Here is a 19,461-nt window from a genome sequence, read left to right as displayed (position 1 = left end):
TTCTCACACACAATCATGTGAACCACTGGGTAATGCTTATCTCCAGGGCTAGCAGTGATCACAGCCTCTGCTCAGTATGTAGCTGCTGCTGTGGGTTTGGCTCCTGATCATAGCTGCTGCTATAAGTGCAGCTGTATTTCATAAAAAGAACAAAAATAGAGATTTTAACCTCACTGAAAATAAAAACTTGATTTTCATATCAACAGGTGGGAAGCTGAAAGGCTGAAAGAAACCCACCAGACAATATTACTGACTGTATTAATATTTACCATCTTACAGCAATACACTTTGCATTGACACAAGGGCCAACAGTGTTCGAAAAAGGAGCTCAGGCAGACCATTTAGTCCCTTGAGCCTGCTCCATTATTCAGTCAAACAATGGCTGATCAGCCACATCCTATTCACTGCCCTCACTACTCCCATAGCTTTTGATTTCCTTAGTGCCCAGGAATTTATCACATTGATCTCGAACATGCTCAACCACTGACTATCCTTCACTCTCTGGAGTACAGCATTATGAAATGTCCTCCTGCTCGAGGCAGAGATGGCTCCTGGTGGAACTGGTCATCTCTTTCATGTTGAAACAGTGACATTAGATCTCGACTTTCTGTTCACTGGAGACAAACTCTAGACCTCCATCCAGGCCAGCCCAGTCAGTGTTGTATACAGCCACAGACCATAAGACAGAGCAACAGGAGTTGGCCATTTGGCGTCTTCTGGCAAAGTGACCAACCACCTGAGCAACTAGGCTCAACATCAAACTGGTGAATCAGTTTCAGCAAGCAGGGTCTGGAATGCAGATGCCAAGGTTACCTCAGGTCGGAAACCAACAAAGACCAGCCCAGACTCGTCTTACATATTGAGCAGAGGTAACCAACCTTAACAACAGCAGAGTCACTATGACCTGAAACTCTAAGTAGTTCTCAGGCAGAATAGGGAGGGATGTTATATTTGTGTATTCCCTAGTTTCCCTGGAGGCCATTCCCTCAGTGAGGAAGCGACCGACGAAGACTCCGTGCGAGACTCGCCATTCTACCAAGAAGACCCTGAATGCTGTTTTGATGAAGCTAGGTGAATTCGATCCAATTAAGTTCACTAGAACATGTGGTATATGTTGTTGTCAGGCAGTCAACCTGGTTTGGAAAGTGTTAACTCAATTTGTGTAAGCATACTTTTATTAAAATACTCACAAGTTAAAGAAACAAAAAAGTTTGATCCGAGGTCCTTTGTTGTCTCATCCTGTATGAGCACCCGTGTGACTGCATTTTCTGAATAATAAACTGATCGAAGTGTCTATACAGAATATTCCAAAGACAACACCCTCAGGCCTGCTCTGCCTTTCAACAGGATCATAGTTGATCTGACATTCCTCACATCCATGTTCCTGCCCTCTCCTCGTACCCGTTGATTCCCTAGCTGATCAAGAATCCGTTCATTTATCCCAGCCCTAAATATACACAAGGCCATCAGGTCACTTACTGCACAAAGGAGGCTATTCTGCCCATCTAATGTGTATATAGAGCACTCTGGTCAGTCACATTCTCCCTCTGTCCCAACAAGTTTATTTCCCTCAAGTATCCATCTAATTTCCTTCCAAACTCATCAATCCCTCTATTACCACCAATCTCAAAGCAGCAAGTTCCATGTCATTACCACTCACTGCATAAGAAATTCCTCTTCACATTCCCCCTGGTGTTTAATTGTCCAACACACTAAAGACCATGTGCATAAAACTGAAAAAGTAAGAATGCCACCTTACAGAATCCGAGGATATTGCAGAGTTAAGATCAGTGCAGCTGCATGGTGTTGTCTTCAGAAATGCTACTGTCACAGAAACCAACAATTCAACAATCAGCTTTCCTTCCTTAATTCATTGCTAGTTTGTCTGGTTCTGGAGAAGGCTCACTGAACTCAAAATGCCATCTCTGTTTTTCTCTCTCCAGACCTGCTGAGTTTCTCCAGCAATTTCTGTTTTTGTTTGTTTCAGATCTCCAGCATCCACAGTTCTTTGTTTCATTTTATTGCCTTATTTTTATTCATTACCCATCAGTAACTTAGCATTCCAGTTCATGACCTATTTTGTATCAGTTGGCTCGGTTAGGATTCTGAGCTTGAGAGTAAAGTCTGGAGTCTGGAAGCTTCTGTCCAGGACTCCAAGGCTGACAGTTCAGTCTTGCTGTGTTGTAAAAAAGTAGTGCTGTCTGAGTGAAAGATCAAAATTAAGGAACAGTCTCATATTTGTCCCTCACTAACAATATCAAGATGGCTAGTTAGCTGTCTCACTGGTGGGTGTGCGCAGATTGGTGTCAAGCTCCTTTCTCCCACTGGTGGGCGTGTGCAAATTGGTGTCAAGCTCCTTTCTCCCATCGCAAAGTTTTATTTCATTCATATTAGAAAATCAATTTAGTTATTAACAGCTTCATTTAATAAATCACCTGGTGAATTAAATATTGAATAGCTTAAAAAGGTATGAAAACTGGTCATTGCTGGGGCCTTTTGGTCAGGTGTAAAACTGCCTCCTTTAAAAACAAGCAGCAGGTCATGAGCAATATTTGCAAAGAATTGAAAATCACTCCCTCCTGTTGTTCCATTGTAAAGACATAGTGAGACATGAGCTATCGTACAGGTCAGACACTGCCCCTAAAACCGACAAAATTGGAACTGAGAAGTAACATTATTAAGAGAAAGTGAGGTCTGCAGATGCTGGAGATCAGAGCTGAAAATGTGTTGCTGGAAAAGCGCAGCAGGTCAGGCAGCATCCAGGGAACAGGAGAATCGACGTTTCGGGCATAAGCCTTTCTGCTTATGCCCGAAACGTCGATTCTCCTGTTCCCTGGATGCTGCCTGACCTGCTGCGCTTTTCCAGCAACACATTTTCAGCTCAAGTAACTTTATTAGTAAACGTTTGTCTCTGAAATAATAATTCTCAGAGAGACAGATATGAGTTTGTGTAAACTAATTTCATCAAAAATCAAAGACATGCAAATTGCTATTGTCATTATTGGATTATAAACTATGGAAATGCAACAAGCCGCAGCTCAAGGTCTGCTGGGAGACACCATGACATTATGGTTTTTTTATCACAGTACAAAATGGTTTCTCTTCATAAACCTGGTCCACCAACAAGGATTGGCTTTGAAGCCTGTACAGAGTCATTTTTTTTGTTGGTTTCACGTCAGCAATTTGGATAAATCCTCAAAGGAACAGAGAGTCCATTCTGTGCACTTTCATTGCAGTTACATGTGAGTCATACCACACACAAACACAGACCCCTCAGTCCAAGGAGTCCATGCTGACCATAATCCCATACTAAACTAATCCCACTCTGCACGCGCTTGGCCCATATCCCTCTAAACATTTCATATTCACTTATTTATCCAAACTGTCTTTTAAACATTGTAAGTGTACCCACATCCACCACTTCCTCTGGCCATTCATTCCACACATGAACCACTCTCGGCATCAAAAGAGTTGCCCCTGACTTCCACCATTCAATACAATCATGGCTGATTTCACCTCAGCTCCAATTCCACTTTCCTGCCCACTCTCCATAACACTTTAACCCATTACTCATTAAAAAAAATCTGTCCATCTGCTCCTTAAATTTACTTAACGTCCCAAGGATCCACCACACTCTGGGGTAGTGAAATTCACAGATTCACGACCCTTTGAGAGAATAAATTTCCGCTCATCTCTGTTTTAAATCTACTGCCCCCAATACTAAAACTATGACCTCTCATTCTCGACTGCCCAACATGAGGAACCATCCTCTCTACGTCTACTTTGTCAATCCCCTTGAGCATCTGATATACCTCAATTAGAATTCCTCACATTCTTTGTAATGACTCTGAATTTGTTCTTTCTTGATGTCATGTTGTGATACGAGAGTATGAGATTGGTAGAAATGCAGCACACACATCAGGGAGGTGGGTCAACTTGACAGCACATGTTCATGCGTGCAGCCAGAGGCAGCTGAACAGCCACTTTCAGTGTTGAGCTGGTCTATGATTCTATGAACAAGTGGGTTTGTACCCAGGGCATGTTTGACTTCAGCAGTGAGCAGGTTTGAGGTACAAGGAGCTTTGACCTATTAGGTAAAGATTGTAGGTTAATATATGCACAGCATGTGGTTCTGTAGTAGCAAACCTCTAAACTAGCACGTGCAGGTTCAAATCCCACTGCCCCAAATTATAAAACATCTGAACAGTTTCATTAAAAATATTGTTGAGATTTGCAGGATATACATTTACAAAAATAGCCAAAGTTTGGGGAAGATGTTTACACAAGATTGGTTATTGCATGAGTATATATGGTAGTTGTGAGTCTCTCTTAATTATAGCAACATGGTTATTATGATTAAAATTGGAAAGCAGCATTTACCCAGAATATGAAGAGAATGTCAACTCTTGGACCCTGAATCTAAATAAGATTGAAGAAGTGGATTTAATTTTGCTAAGAAAGAAATGAGATGGGATTAACATTTCATTCACTCAAATGTGTGGTTGGGTGATCTACTTTTTCTTATGGTCTGGTATGTCACTTTCACCAGTGATGGAGACAGCAACATAATAATTTGTTATCATAGTTTCAGGCTTGGATTTCAAGTTAGCCACCCACTTAACAATTAGAACACTTTGGAGACAGCAAACACGCAATTAATTTGGAACTCCTACCAATTACAATTTGAAACCGTGATGTCAGCAGCAGAGTTTCCAGAACAACCGCAAACATTATTGTAAAAGCAAAGAACTGTTACAGCACAGAATAGGGAAGTAAAATTATAAGAGATACATGTTTTGTTAAAGAAATACCGTAAGGCGTTGACTGAACAGGCCGCTGACAGACTTTGCTGCCGCTCCCAGTTGTACCTAAGCCTTGGCATAAACCTTACAGATTGTTCTTCAAAGGTTCCTTCATACAGCATTTAAGACAGTCTGACCTTTGCAGTCCCTAAACATTCCTAGTTTTCAATTCTGTGGATTGTCCTCAGCTATTTGTACAATAACTGTGTGCCTTTCCACCACACACCGGTGGGATGGTAAATAGAACCAAACCAATCAATTGGTCAGATCAATTACTGCTGCACTCCCCCCTTCCACCACCCCACATCCTTAAGAATCTGCTGTTTCCACCTTGCTTTATCCCATCTGCTGTTAATGGGATTTATTGCTTTATAGAGGAGAATGACTGGTCTTGACAGTTTGGCAAATTGCAGCATAAATCTCTCTCTCATACAGGAGCTGGGAACTACTGAGGTATTTTTATTATCTTGCCTTGCCATGAAGCATTTTTAAGAAAATTATGCAGTATAGTATAAGGCACATTGTGTCTAGCAGTCAGAAGACAATAAAAAAACCCAGTTACAACTCTCCCGCTCTACGTGAAACCGGTTGTAAGAAACCTTTGAGCTATTAGTAAACACAATGTGATTGTGTATGCATTGTTATTCTCCTGTCCCTGTCCCATTCCTTCTCCCCACAACTTTGCCTTAAGGCCTGGGGCAGAGTTACAGGTGTGCAAGCATCTGATCTTCAGGTCCCTCACAGGGAGGGACAGAGTGCCACATGAGGGATGCCGACTCAGTGGAGAGGATTGTACAAAAATGGGAAATAGACAATTGGAGCTTGTGGGGGAAAAAGGATTGGACAAGAAACTGGGAAATGCAGATTGAGTGGAGCTTGGTAGATCCACAGGCAAGGTGTTGGAAGTGTCTGACTGGAGATGAACAAGACAGGACTGTGGATTTTAGTGCTCTCACAGGATTGCATTTGAGGAAAATAAGAATGACGTCCATTATAATGAATTTAGAAGTGCTGTAATTGAACACAGAATGGAGAAGATTACACTTGGGATGTGTATGACTCAGCCACTGAGCACACGCCACATTTATCAATGAATACTTGATGCATTATCTTAAAATAGTCTTTCAAAGAGGTCACTTCTCCCAAAATCAGTTAAACTGTTGCAGAACAGGGATCTTGGTTTCAATCACCCAGTAATGCACTACATCGGGATGTAGGTTTGCTCTCTGAGGTGGAAGGACCTTGCAGCTCAGCGAGCAAATCTGCATCCAGAACCTCAACCTGAGCTACAAACCTTCTCAAAACGCACATCTACCCCACTAGGCAACAGAAACACATGGTCTTTGTACAATCACAAATTTCTGCATGTGTCTGGAAGTCCCCCTGTAAACATCTTTCCTCTAGATTGATACAGACAAAAAAAGGTGTGCTTGTTGCCAAATAAACCTGACATATTTACTCCAGATCATCTTATTCAAAATAAAATGTTGATTAATCCCATTGTTGTACTCTATCAAATATTCTAAGAGAGACAACACAAAAGTAATGACTGAACAGATAGCTACAGACTCTGTACACATTCCACAAAACCTGGGAACAGATGTAGTCCATTCAGCCCATTGGGTCTGCTCTGCCATTCAATGTGACTGTGGCTGATCTAATAATCCTTGACTCCACTTTCCTGCCTTTTCCCTATAACCCTCATTTCCTTTCCGGATTAAAAATCTGTTCATCTTCAACTCGACTGCACTCAATGAGCCAACATTCACCTCACTTTGTAGTAAAGAATTCCACATATTTACAACTCTCTGACAGTCCAAATTCCTCCTCCTCTCTGTTTTAAATGGGCAACCCCTTACTTCAAGATTATGCCGTCCAATGCTTCATTCTCCCACAAGAGGAATACTCCTCTCATTTATAGATTAGATTAGATTAGATTACTTACAGTGTGGAAACAGGCCCTTCAGCCCAACAAGTCCACACCGACCCGCCGAAGCGCAACCCACCCATACCCCTACATTTACCCCTTACCTAACACTACGGGCAATTTAGCATGGCCAATTCACCTGACCTGCACATCTTTTGGATTGTGGGAGGAAACCGGAGCACCCGGAGGAAACCCACGCAGACACGGGGAGAATGTGCAAACTCCACACAGTCAGTCGCCTGAGGCGGGAATTGAACCCGGGTCTCTGGCGCTGTGAGGCAGCAGTTATTGAATGCCACCTTCCAGTGAACGCTCATCAAAATCCAGAGACATAATTCCTGGAGCAGATAAGAAACAGGGAATATGACATTGCAATTTTAAATTCACAGGGATCCCTGGTGTTATTGATCACTAGAGATCTCCAACATTAAAGCATAGAGAGCTCTAGTCTGTAAGACTGCCCTGTGCTGTGAGTGACAGCACTCAAGATAAAGATCAGGATTCCTGTGACTTTCTAGAAAACTGTTCTGAGTCACAGGAAATATAAAAATACACATTTTAAAATCTGATTGGAGGAATCTTTTTTTGGATTAACCAAGAAAATCATATTACCAAATACAGTCAAAAGAAGGATCAGTTTTGAATTCATTCAGTACAGTTCTGCATCAGACAATCTCTATTGCGTTCCTCTTTGTGAATTACATTGTTTTAAACACAGACTGTCTCAGAGGAGACAGTATTTCAGAAAATAAAGCCAAAACAAATCATGGAAAGCCCCAACTGTTTGACACTGTCACGGTGCAGTGTACAATGTGTAGGGAGGCAGCTCCACACATACACAGCCAGACACTGGGGTGAAGTAGTTCTCCACAGAAATGGTCTATTGTGTAACAGCCGACATTCCTCTCTCGGATATTTAAAAGAAAAGGCTGCAGACAAGTATACATGGACGGACACTTCGAGAGCGGTGTCACAAAAAAGCTACTGCATCCAGCCCTGGCTCTAATACAAAGGGAAATAAATGCTTATACACATTGTAGGTCTCACTCACAAACCTCTGCAGGTCTTTGTTTAATATCTAACTGCCATACCTTATAAAGAAAAGAGTCCCTGGAGTGAATGCAGATGTGTTCCCTCCGTCTCTGTCTCCCTGAGGAAGTCCAGCAAGCGCCTTGTTTTCTCGTGAAGCCTATGCCTTATGTAGGTACTGGTCTTACTGCTGTTAAAAGACCAGGGCTGGGGAGCTTTGAAAACGTTGATTAAGGTTGGGTCACGTGAGGCTTCAGAGTCAAACAGCATTTCACGGAGTTAGACTGCCTTCAGACTGACTCCACCCTCCAGCTTTCCTTTCCCCACTCTCTTCAAATTTAATTCATATTGCAAGAGGAAATCAAAGGGATTGTGTGTGTCCCAGGGGTAATGCAATGGGCTCGAGATCATTTTGCACAGACACAGAACGAGCTATTGATGATAGGTCATGTTTATGTATAGAACTGTGATTAGGCGAAAGTCCTTTTGTATTTCTGACGAGGGGATTTATGATCGGTAGAGATTGCAAAGTGTTTCAGTTGCGTAGTTTAAGACATTCCTGACAGTAACCAATGCCATTTTAAGTTGAGAGACTCCTGATGGAGTTAGCAACCCTCTCTGTGGAGCTCTTTGTAACATAAAGCTTCTACAATATGTCTGTTTCTCTGCTGCCAGATGGGCCTCTGGCCAACATTTACGCTTCAGCTGAATACATAATCATTTCCAAACTCTAACTCCAGGGCTCCATCATATTGCAGACAATATGATGAGGACGGGAGGATACACCCGTGTTCACTCTCTGATCGCTCCAGATTAGTTTTATTTTCTATTTCAGCCATTGGATGGTACTGCTAGGCAGGCCAGATTGCAGTGGGAAACCTGGTTTGATAGACCAAAGGTTTTATTTTTGCAGCCTCATTATTGTGGTGGTTAGTTACTGAAGATATCCAGATTAGAGTGGTTCATAGGGCTTTTTGCCCGAAACATCGATTTTCCTGCTCTTCGGATGCTACCTGACCAGCACCACTCTAATCTTGACTCTAATCTCCAGCATCTGCAGTACCCACTTCTGCCCACTGAAGATACCCATGAGAGAGTGCTAATTACTTAACAAATGTACGCAAGTTTATTTTACAAAAGAGAAAAGAAAGCTAAATACAGTCATAGAGTCATAGAGATGTACAGCACGGAAAAGATCCTTCGGCCCAACTTGTCCATGCCAACCAGACATCCTAAATTAATCTTGTCACATTTGCCAGCATTTGGCCCATATCCCTCCAAACCCTTCCTATTCATATACCCATCCAGATGCCACTTAAATGTTGCAATTGTACCAACCTTCACACTTCCTCTGGCAGCTCATTCCATACACGTACCACCCTCTGCGTGAAAAAGTTGCCCCTTAGGTCCCTTTTATATCTTTCCCCTCTCACCCTAAACCTATGCCTCTAGTTTTGGACTCTCCCCACTTCCGGGAAAAGTCCTTGTCTATTTACTCTATCCATGCCACTCATGATTTTATAAACCTCTATGAGGTCACCTCTCAGCCTCCGACAGTCCAGGGAAAATAGTCCCAGCCTATTCAGCCTCTCCCTGTAGTTCAAACCCTTCAACCCTGGCAACATCCTTGTCTATGACAGATTAGAAAAATTTGAACATATTTGGCAAAAAGATAGATTCAGCTTTGCTCCCCACAATATCCCTTACAGATACTTAATCCTGCTGCAGCGTCACACCGAACTTAACCCTTTGCTTTATTAGTTAACTGGTGCTTTCCAGGTTTAATGGTCTAGGAACTTCTTTCCATTCCTGAGGACCTGGATTGTTTTCAAGTCTTGACAGCCAGAAGACTTCTACAAAAGCTCACCAACCTATAAATTTCACAAACTAAAATCTCCCAATCTACACAACTGACAGACTGCACTTCTGCTCAGATAACACCGTCTTTTTGAACTGAAACTTGATTTTTTTGAAGTGAACACAAATTATTAGCGGTCTCTGACCATTTGTTTTTCTGCATGTTATAAACTTCAGCATTGTTACTATGTCATCTATTAACCTCACAAATATCCTGCTGGGTGCTTAACGTAAGTCTCATGCTATCTTGGAAATTATGCCTTTGGTTTACTGTTCCAAATTACTTTCTGACCTCTTAAAAAGAAAGTTACTTTTATAGAACTGAAATCATCAATCTGTTTTACCTCTTCGTTAATATACAAATTCCCAAATTATAATAAAATGCAAAAAAAACATGATGACATATTGGTAAGGAAGGTTGAACATTATGAGGGTAAATTTGTTAAAAACATTAATAATTAAATGCAAAAGCTATAGAACAGCTTCCACTTTAAGGACATTTGTAAACACGAAGGCTTGAATAACCATTCTTTTTCACACAAAGCATAGGCCAAATACTCCAATCGGTCAGCAATTGATCTCTAAATGTTTGAATGATATATCGTTGAGTAGGTTTACAGAGCTACAGGGGAAAGAGTAGAGGAGTGGGATCAATCGAGAGCCCACTGAATGACCAGGCTGGGCAGAATTGGCTAAGTGACTTCCTGTTCTGTATCATCTTCTGATTAATTATGATAGCTACGCTAATAGCATGTGTTCCAAATTCTCCCATCGGATTTAAGGACAAGGACAACTGTAACTTTGAACATGGGCAGACAAAGCTACTGAGTTGGTAACTTTATCATTTCAGCCATGACTCATTCCCTGAACTTGGAGTACGCGTTATGTGTAAGGCAGCAGTGTGAACATCCTCAATCTGTCTACAGCCAATGTAGGCAACCACACTGCCCTCACTGAGATGAGCAAGTCACCCACTGTCTTCCCAGACCATAGGGCTGTCTCACATTAGAAAGAGGTGGCTGGTGGTGGTTTAACCTGAGGGTCACCACTCTCCAGGTGAGGGGAGAGGTTGAGAAGGAGAGTCCTTCACAGTAACCTCAGCCAGTGCAGGAATTGGACCCCAATGCTGTTGGTGTCACTCTCCATCACAAACCAGCCATCCGGCCAACTGAGCTAACCAATTCCCAGATAAGCAAATAGTTGAAGGAGGGATTGTAACACAGTATTCCTTATAAAAAGAATCTTCTACCATTCCTAGTCAGTGAGGGCTCAGTAAACCTGGTTTGGAAGCTCATCATTTTTATAAATAAGGAGACGGAAACTCCAGCTTGCTACGAGTCATCCAATTGGTCAGTCACTGCTCCTCCCATTCCCATAGCCAGATCTGAAAATGGATGCTTCTTTCAGATGCAGCCTTTTAAAACGTTATGTACTTCTTATGGTCAACGGCTCTTTGAGTTTTTACACATAACGGTCTCAGCATAACATTGTATCAACTGAAAGAATAGTTGCCATTTTTAAGTACAGGTGATAAAACAAACTGAACTAAAGCAGGGGGATTGAATTTAAGAGCCATGAGATCTTATGAAACTTTGGTTAGACCGCACTTGGAATACTGTGTCCAGTTCTGGTCGCCCTATTAAAGGAAAGATGTGGATGCTTTGGAGACGGTTCAGAGGAGGTTACCTGCCTGGAATGGAGGGCTTATCTTACAAAGAGAGGTTGACTGAGCTCGGACTTTTTTCATTGGAAAAAAGAAGGAAGAGAGGGGATCTAACTGAGGTGTACAAGATCATGAGAGGCATAGATAGAGTTGATAGCCAGAAACATTTTTCCAGGGCAGAAATTGCTAATACGAGGGGTCATAGTTTTAAGCTGTTTGGCGGAAAGTATAGAGGGAATGTCAGAGGCGGGTTCTTTATGAGAGCATGGAATGCATTGCCAGCAGCAGTTGTGGAAGTGAGGTCATTGGGGATATTTAAGAGACTGCTGGACATGCATATGGTCACAAACATTTGAGGGTTCGTACATTAGGTTTACCTCACATGAGGATCAATGGTTGGCACAACATCGTGGGCTGAAGGGCCTGTTCTGTGCTGTACTGTTCTATGTTCTAAAACAAGGAACTGCAGATGTTAGAGATTTGAAACAAATGTAAACAGAAATTGCTGGAGAAACTCAGCAGGTCTGGCAGCACCTGTGGAGAGAGAAACAAAGTTAACTTTTCGGGTCCAGTGACTCTTCATCAGAACTGAAAGGTGACATTTCTGCTGAAGAGAAAGTTGAGAGTTGTTGGGGGGGGGGGGGGGGGGGTGCGGTGGTGGGGGGAGAGGTGAGCAGATAGATGGTGACGGAGCCCAGAGAGAGAGGTATGCAAGGGGTAGGCAGACAAGGGGATTTTTGAGATAGGCCAGGACATAAGAGAAGCAGACAAAGTGATAATGAGAGCTGAGGGTAGCAGAGAATGAATAGGCTGTGTTAAAAGTCATAACAGGACCGGGTGTGAAGGTGGGTAAAAAGTATGAAAAGGATGGAATAAATGTTGAGTCTAGAGGCTACAGGGTCTCCAAGTGGAGCTAATGTTGCTGTATTTCCAGCTGCAGCAAGCCTGAGACAGCAATGTTGGCATGGAAACAGGGTGCTGTGTTGAAGTGGCAGGCAATGGGAAGCTGAGGGTCATTTTTATCGACAGAACGTAGGTGTTCTGCAAAGTAATCTCCCAGTCTGTATTTCGTTTGCCCAATGTAGAGGAGACCACATTGAGCAGTGAATGCAGCAGACTAGATTGTGGGGAGTGCAGGTAAAATGCTGTTTCACCTGGAAGGTGTGTCTGGGCCCTTGGATACTGAGGAGGGAGGAGGGAAATGGGCAGTAGCAGGGGAAGGTGCTGTGGGGCTGTGGGAGGGTGTTGGGAGTGAAGGAAGAGTAGACCAAGATGTCTTGGTGAGAACGGTCCCTGCGAAAGGCTGACAAGGGAAGGAAGGGGAATATGTGTCTGGTGGTGGCATCCGATTTGACATGGTGGAAGTGGTGACTGATGATCCTTTGCATATGGATGCTGGTGGGTGGGGGCAAGGGGTATTTTATTGCTGTGGTGGGAAGGGGAGGGGGGTGTGAGGGCAAATGTGTGAGAGATGGGTCGATCCTGGCTGAGGGCCCTGTCAACTACGGTGCTGGAGAATCCTTGGTTGATGAAGAAAGTGGACATTTTGGAATGAGAATTGAGAGAGTGGAATAGGGTCTTTACAGGAAGCAGAGTGTGAAGATGTGTAGTCAAGTTATCTGTGGGAGTCGGAGGGTTTGTAGTCGATATTAGTGGTCAGCCTAATCCCAGAAATGGAAACAGAGATGTTGAGGAAGGGAAGGGAGGAGTCAGAGATGGACTGGGTGAAAGTGAGGTCAGGCTAGAAATTGGAAACAAAATAATAAACCTTTCCAATTCTGGATGAGACAGAGAAGCAGCACCAATAATATCATTGATATTGAAGAAAGAATTGTGGGTGTGGACTAGAATAGGTCCTGAACAAGGAATATTTCACACACTCCATAAAGAGACAGGCAGGGCCCATGCGGATACCCATGACCACCCCTCTGACCTGAGGAAAGTGAGAGGAGTTAAAATAGAAGCTGTTCAGGGTGAGGATGGGTTCAGCCAGATGGAGGATGGTGGTGGTGGGTGGGGACGGTTTAGGCCTTTGCTCCAGGAAGAAGGGGAGACCCCTGAGACCGTCCTGATGGGGGAGGGATGTGGAAAGGGTTTGTATGTCAATGGTAAAGAGGAGGTGGCTGGTGCCCACAAACTTTCCAAATTTCCAACTTTCAAAGTTTCCAGTTTTCTTTCAGCATGGCCTACCCATTCTCACCCACTCTCAGTTCTCATTATTACTTCTTCAGCTTCTCTTCTGTCCTAATCTACCATCAATAATCCCCGTGTTTATCTATCCCTTTCATTTCTCTCTCTCTTTCTGTGCTCTGTTTCTGGGCTACATCTCCACCTATCTGTTCACCTTTCCCACACGCACATGCCCCAACCTCAGCTTTGCCACTAATACCACTTTTTCTCTGAGTGGCTATCTGATGAAGAGTCACCAGACTCAAAATGTTAACTCTGCTTTCTCTCCACAGATACTGACCGACCTGCCGAGTTTCTCCAGCAATTTCCATCTGGCTGGGTCTGTGAAGAGAAACTGTAAAGTAATGGGAGGAATTACAAACTAGTTTACTGTCGGAAATGGCATAAAACCATCTTTTTGACATCTAACATTGAACATATTTTCCATAGGAATATCGAAATAGGAGCAGGAGTAGGCCATTCGGCCCTTCAAGCCTGCTGCACTGTTCAATCTGATCACAGCTGATCATCGGCACAGTGGCACAGTGGTTAGCACTGCTGCCTCACAGCGCCAGAGACCCGGGTTCAATTCCCGCCTCAGGCGACTGACTGTGTGGAGTTTGCACATTCTCCCCGTGTCTGCGTGGGTTTCCTCCGGGTGCTCCGGTTTCCTCCCACAGTCCAAAAATGTGCAGGTCAGGTGAATTGGCCATGCTAAATTGCCCGTAGTGTTAGGTAAGGGGTAAATGTAGGGGTATGGGCAGGTTGCGCTTCGGCGGGGCGGTGTGGACTTGTTGGGCCGAAAGGCCTGTTTCCACACTGTAAGTAATCTAATCCAATCCAACTCAGTCCCCTATTCCCACTTCCTGTCCAGACTCTTTCGCCCAAAGAACTTCTTTAAAACATTCAATGTTGTGGCCTCAACCACTTTCAGTGGCCGGGTGGAGGTGGGTACTGCAGATGCTGGAGATTAGAGTCAAGTTTGGAGTGGTGCTGGAAAAGCACAGCAGGTCAGGCAGCATCCGAGGAGCAGGAAAATCAACATTTCAAGCAAAAGTCCTTCATCAGGATTGCACTTTCCGTGGCAGAGAATTCCACAGCTCAGCACTCTCTGAGTGAAGACACTTCTCACGGAAAGGACTTCCTGAAGAAAATCAATTAAATGAAAAACTCCAAAGAAGAGTCATACTGGACATGAAACATTAACTCTGTTTCTCTTTCCAATGTGCTGCCAGACCCGCTGAGTTTCTCCAGCAATTTATTTTTATCTACGGAGAAAAAGTTACCCGTTCCCAAGTAAATGATTCCTGGATACCAGAGAAACCTCGATTATCCGAAGGACATGGGCGGGAAGTATTTCATTTGGTTAACCAAATTCTGGATAATCGAATGCTGGATAAAATAGTATAGCCAAGCATCAGGACCTTGCGATCTTGCTGGATAATCCGATACTCGGATAATTGAGTGCCGGATAATTGAGGTTCCTCTGTATTCTCGATCAATTTAGTCAGAACATTAACAATTTTATTGATGCAGTATACATGAATCATAGAAATTTCTGTCTCAGGCTGAGGCCATTAGGCCCATCTTGTATGTCCTTACTGAGAAAAAAAGGTCATGCAGCCTTTGTGCAATCTGCATTCCATAAGACCATAAGACAGAGGAGGGAAGTATGGCCATTTGGCCCATTGAGTCCACTCTGCCATTTAATCATGGCTGATGGGCATTTCAACTCCATTTACCCACACTCTCCCCATAGCCCTTAATTCCTTGCAAGATCAAGAATTTATCAATCTCTGCCCTGAAGACATCTAACGTCCCGGCCTCCACTGTGCTCCTTGGCAATGAATTCCACAGGCCCACCACTCTCTGGCTAAAGAAATGTTTCCTCATTTCTGTTCTAAATTGACCCCCTCTAATTCTAAGGCTGTGCCCATGGGTCCTAGTCTCCCCGCCTAACGGAAACAAATTCCTAACATCCACCCTTTCTAAACGATGCATTATCTTGTAAGTTTCTATTAGATCTCCCCTCAACCTTCTAAACTCTAATGAATACAATCCCAGGATCCTCAACTGTTCATTGTAATGTAAGCCTACCATTCCAGGGATCATCCATGTGAATTAGGAGAAAGTGAGGACTGCAGATTCTGGAGGCCAGAGTTGAAAAATGTGGTACTGGAAAAACACAGCAGGACAGGCAGCATCCAAGGAGCAGGAGAATCGACGTTTCGGGCATAAGCCCTTCTTATGCCCGAAACATCGATTCTCCTGCTCCTCGGATGCTGCCTGTCCTGCTGTGTTTTTCCAGCACCACATTTTTCAACTCATCCGTATGAATCTCCACTGGACATGCACTGGTGCCAGTATGTCCTTCCTGAGGAGTGGTGCCTAAAATTGGACACAGTATTCTAAATGGGGCCTAACTAGAGCTTTATAAAGTCTCAGAAGTACATCACCTGCTTTTATATTCCAACCCTCTTGAGATAAATCACAACATTACATTTGCTTTCTTAACCACGGACTCAACCTGCAAGTCAACCTTTAGAGAATCCTGCACTAGCACTCCCAGATCCCTTTGTACTTTGGCTTTATGAATTTTCTCACCATTTAGAAAATAGTCCATGCCTGTATTCCTTTTTCCAACGTGATAGACCTTGCATTTGCTCACGTTGAATTTCTTCAGCCATTTCCTGGACCTCTCCTAAATTATTTAAATCTTTCTGCAGCCTCCCCACCTCCTCAGTACTACCTGCCTTTCCACCTAACTTCCTATCATTGGCGAACTTCACCAGAATGCCCCCAGTCCCTTCATCCAGATCATTAATATATAAAGGGAACAGTTGTGGCCCCAACACTGAACCCTGTGGGACCCCCACTTGTCACCAGCTGCCATTCTGATAAAGAAGCTTTTATCCCAACTCTCTGCCTTCTGTCAGACAGTCAATCCTCAATCCAAGCCAATAGCTCACCTCAAACACCATGAGCCCTCACCTTACTCAGCAGTCCCCTGTGAGGCACCTTATCAAAGGCCTTTTGGAAGTGTAGATAGATAACATCCACTGGGTTTCCCTGGACTAACCCAATTGTTACATTTTCAAAGAATTCTAACAGGTTTGTCAGGCATGACCTCCCCTTACCAAATCCATGCTGACTTGTTCTAATCCGACCCTGAGCTTCCAAGAATTTAGAAATCTCATCCTCAACGTGTTATTGAAAAGTTGCTCAGTCGTTATTAAACCCTTCCACCCACAGACATCCCAGTGGAGATAGATAGAGATGGATAGGTTTTTAATCTCCCAGGGAATCGAAGGATATGAGGTGTGAAGGTAGAGTTGAAGTTCACAATCATTCTGAACGGTGAAGCAAGGTCAATGGGCCTAATGAGGAGAAAGTGAGGTCTGCAGATTCTGGAGATCAGAGCTGAAAATGTGTTGCTGGAAAAGCGCAGCAGGTCAGGCAGCATCCAAGGAACAGGAGAATCGACGTTTCGGGCATAAGCCCTTCTTCAGGAATGAGGAAAGTTTGTCCAGCAGGCTAAGATAAAAGGTAGGGAGGAGGGACTTGGGGGAGGCGCGTAGGAAATGTGATAGGTGGAAAGAGGTCAAGGTGAGGGTGATAGGTCAGACTGGGGGTGGGGGCGGAGAGGTCAGGAAGAAGATTGCAGGTTAGAATGGGCTTAATGGCCTATTCCTGCTTCTATCTCTCATTTTCAACGCTGGCAATTATAAGTGGACAGTTAATTCCCTGTAGAATAAAAAGGCTGCCTCCGATAACCATCAGCAACCAGTTACTGATGCCCCATAGGGCTGTGCACTTTGCTCCTTACTATACTCCCTGTACACTCATGACTTGTGTGGTCTAATTCTGTCCTAACTCCATCTACAAGATCACCAACAACACCACTATTGTATGTCGGATCTCAAGTAATGATAAGACAGAATACAGGATCGAGGTGGAATGCTTGGCATAGTGCAAAGACAACAATCTCTCCCTCAATGTCAGCAAAATGAAGGAGCTGGTCATTAACTTCAGGAAGTGGAGTGGAGACCACGCCCCTGTCTGTATCAGTGGGGCTGAGGGGGAGATGGTCGAGAGGGTCAGGTTCCTGGGAGTGATCATCACCCACAATCTGTTCTGGTCCACCCATGTTGACGTGATGGTCAAGACAGCACAACAACATCTCTACTTCCTCAGGAGGCTAAGGAAAAGCAACATATCCACAACGCTTACCAATGTTTATAGATGCACCATAGAAAGCATCCGATCTGGATGTATCAGAGTTTGAGACGGCAACTGCTCTGCCCAGGACTGTAAGAAACTACAGAGAGTTGTGAACACAGCCCAGTCCATCCCACAAACCAACCTTCCACTCATTGACTCCAGCTATACTTCCTGCTGCTTCGGGAAAGCAGCCAACATCATCAACGAACCCTCCCACCCCGGTTATACTCTCTTCCATAGGACAGTAGATACAAAACCTTAAACACACGAACTAACAGATTCAAAAACAGCTTCTTCCACACTATTATCAGACTTCTAAATACACCTCTCAAATTTTAAATTTAATGTTGATCTCGCTCTTTGCACACCATCTCTGCAGCCACAACATTCTATTCCTCACTCTGTTCTATTACCCTAATGCACTTTGTATGGTGTGATCTGCCTGTGGCATGCAAAACAAAACTTTTCACTGTACCTTGGTACATGTGACAATAATAAATCAAATCAGATCAAAATCAATTGACTTCTGCAATCTGATGTATTCTGTAAAGGGCATTCCCTGGTTTTAGATATTTCAAAGGGGCCTTGTTTATATTATAGTTCTACCTTGAAGGTAAGGCTGCTGTAATCTCCTTCAGAAGTGGTATAACATTGCTTATAATGAAAATGTCATGTTGCCCTAGTTCTTTAATCAACATCACATAAACAGATTAATGCTCATTGTGTGTGTTGGAGCTTGCTGTGCACAGATTCCAGCATTACAATGCTACAACATTGGCTCTAAAATGGTTCAGGTTCCTGAAGTGAGGGAAAGTGATGCATATTGTTTCTCTCTTGCTGCTTCACCTTTGAAACTGAGCCTTAAAGGAAAGCATGAAACCATTCTAACTTTAAATCTCCACTTGTGCTCAGTGTTTCTCTGACTCCGAGTTACTGCTGAGTTGCCACTTCCTCCACTTCCCCATCTCTTGTTCATCACCATGGTGATGCTGAAATCTCTCTCCAAACCATTTCAGTTCTCCCTGCCTTCAAAATCCTCTCTCTTAAACCTTAAACTTTATTCTCAATAAAAATTCATAAACTTTACTCCATCAAAATTCTCTTCAGTTATTGTGAAAATTTCCTGCTGGTCGGCCGACCCCACCCTGAGACTCCCACCCTATGCCCCCACCCCATGGCCTCGAGCTGAGTAAAGAGACTGACTGAAGTGACAAATCATTATTATTGCTCTCTGGGTTCCATTTAACCTGACTTTAGTTTTGATTTGTCACACACAGACCCACTCCCATACACCCACCCATACACACACACACACAAAACACACACACACACACACCTGTCAATCTGGACATTTCTTATTTCCCCCCTCAAGGGAAAAACAAATTCCAGAAAACTAAATTAAATCGCTAAAATGGTCATCTAATTGTTTTATCCCTGAATCGTTCTCATTCAACATCACACAACATGATTTGGTATTCCCCTGACACGTGTAATTCTAATCATCCGCTTGCTTCCAACAGGGTCGGAAAAAACACAAATTATCATGCATTTGTGGTTTCTTTTGCATGTTTATCAGGCTGGAATGGAAGCACTCAATCCGACTCTGACCTCGGTGACAACAGTTTGAATTTCAAAGGTTGAAGCAATTCCATTTCCCCATTTTCCAGAGTAAGGCACAGCTGCAACATCCGGTTGTGATAGCGTTGCATGTTGCTTCATTTTCCAGGACATTGTTGCAAAATTCAGCTGAAAAACCCAAAGATCTGATTTGAAAATGTACCTTTTGATGACGT

At 43.4% G+C, this 19,461-nt stretch overlaps 1 protein-coding gene across 5 annotated transcripts in view; it reads right to left on the bottom strand.

Moving 5' to 3' along the window:
• fam107b (family with sequence similarity 107 member B) overlaps nucleotides 1-19,461 on the bottom strand; it is a 162,544-nt gene that overhangs the window by 106,026 nt on the left and 37,057 nt on the right. Inside the window, exon 1 of one of the 5 annotated variants that reach the window (XM_087999333.1) lies at nucleotides 7,821-8,003. The exons of 3 other annotated variants lie outside the window; for them this stretch is intronic. The gene's annotated coding sequence lies outside the window, so the exon portion shown is untranslated. Of the gene's footprint in view, nucleotides 1-7,820; nucleotides 8,004-19,461 lie in introns of those variants that run through there. One more of the 5 variants, XM_043714191.2, reaches the window with a different exon arrangement.

This window comes from Chiloscyllium plagiosum, unplaced genomic scaffold, assembly GCF_037043375.1.
Source record: "Chiloscyllium plagiosum isolate Xiang-an unplaced genomic scaffold, Cpla_swu_hap1 HiC_scaffold_23, whole genome shotgun sequence".
Taxonomy (NCBI): domain Eukaryota; kingdom Metazoa; phylum Chordata; class Chondrichthyes; order Orectolobiformes; family Hemiscylliidae; genus Chiloscyllium; species Chiloscyllium plagiosum.
This window is presented reverse-complemented; position numbering and strand designations above follow the sequence as displayed.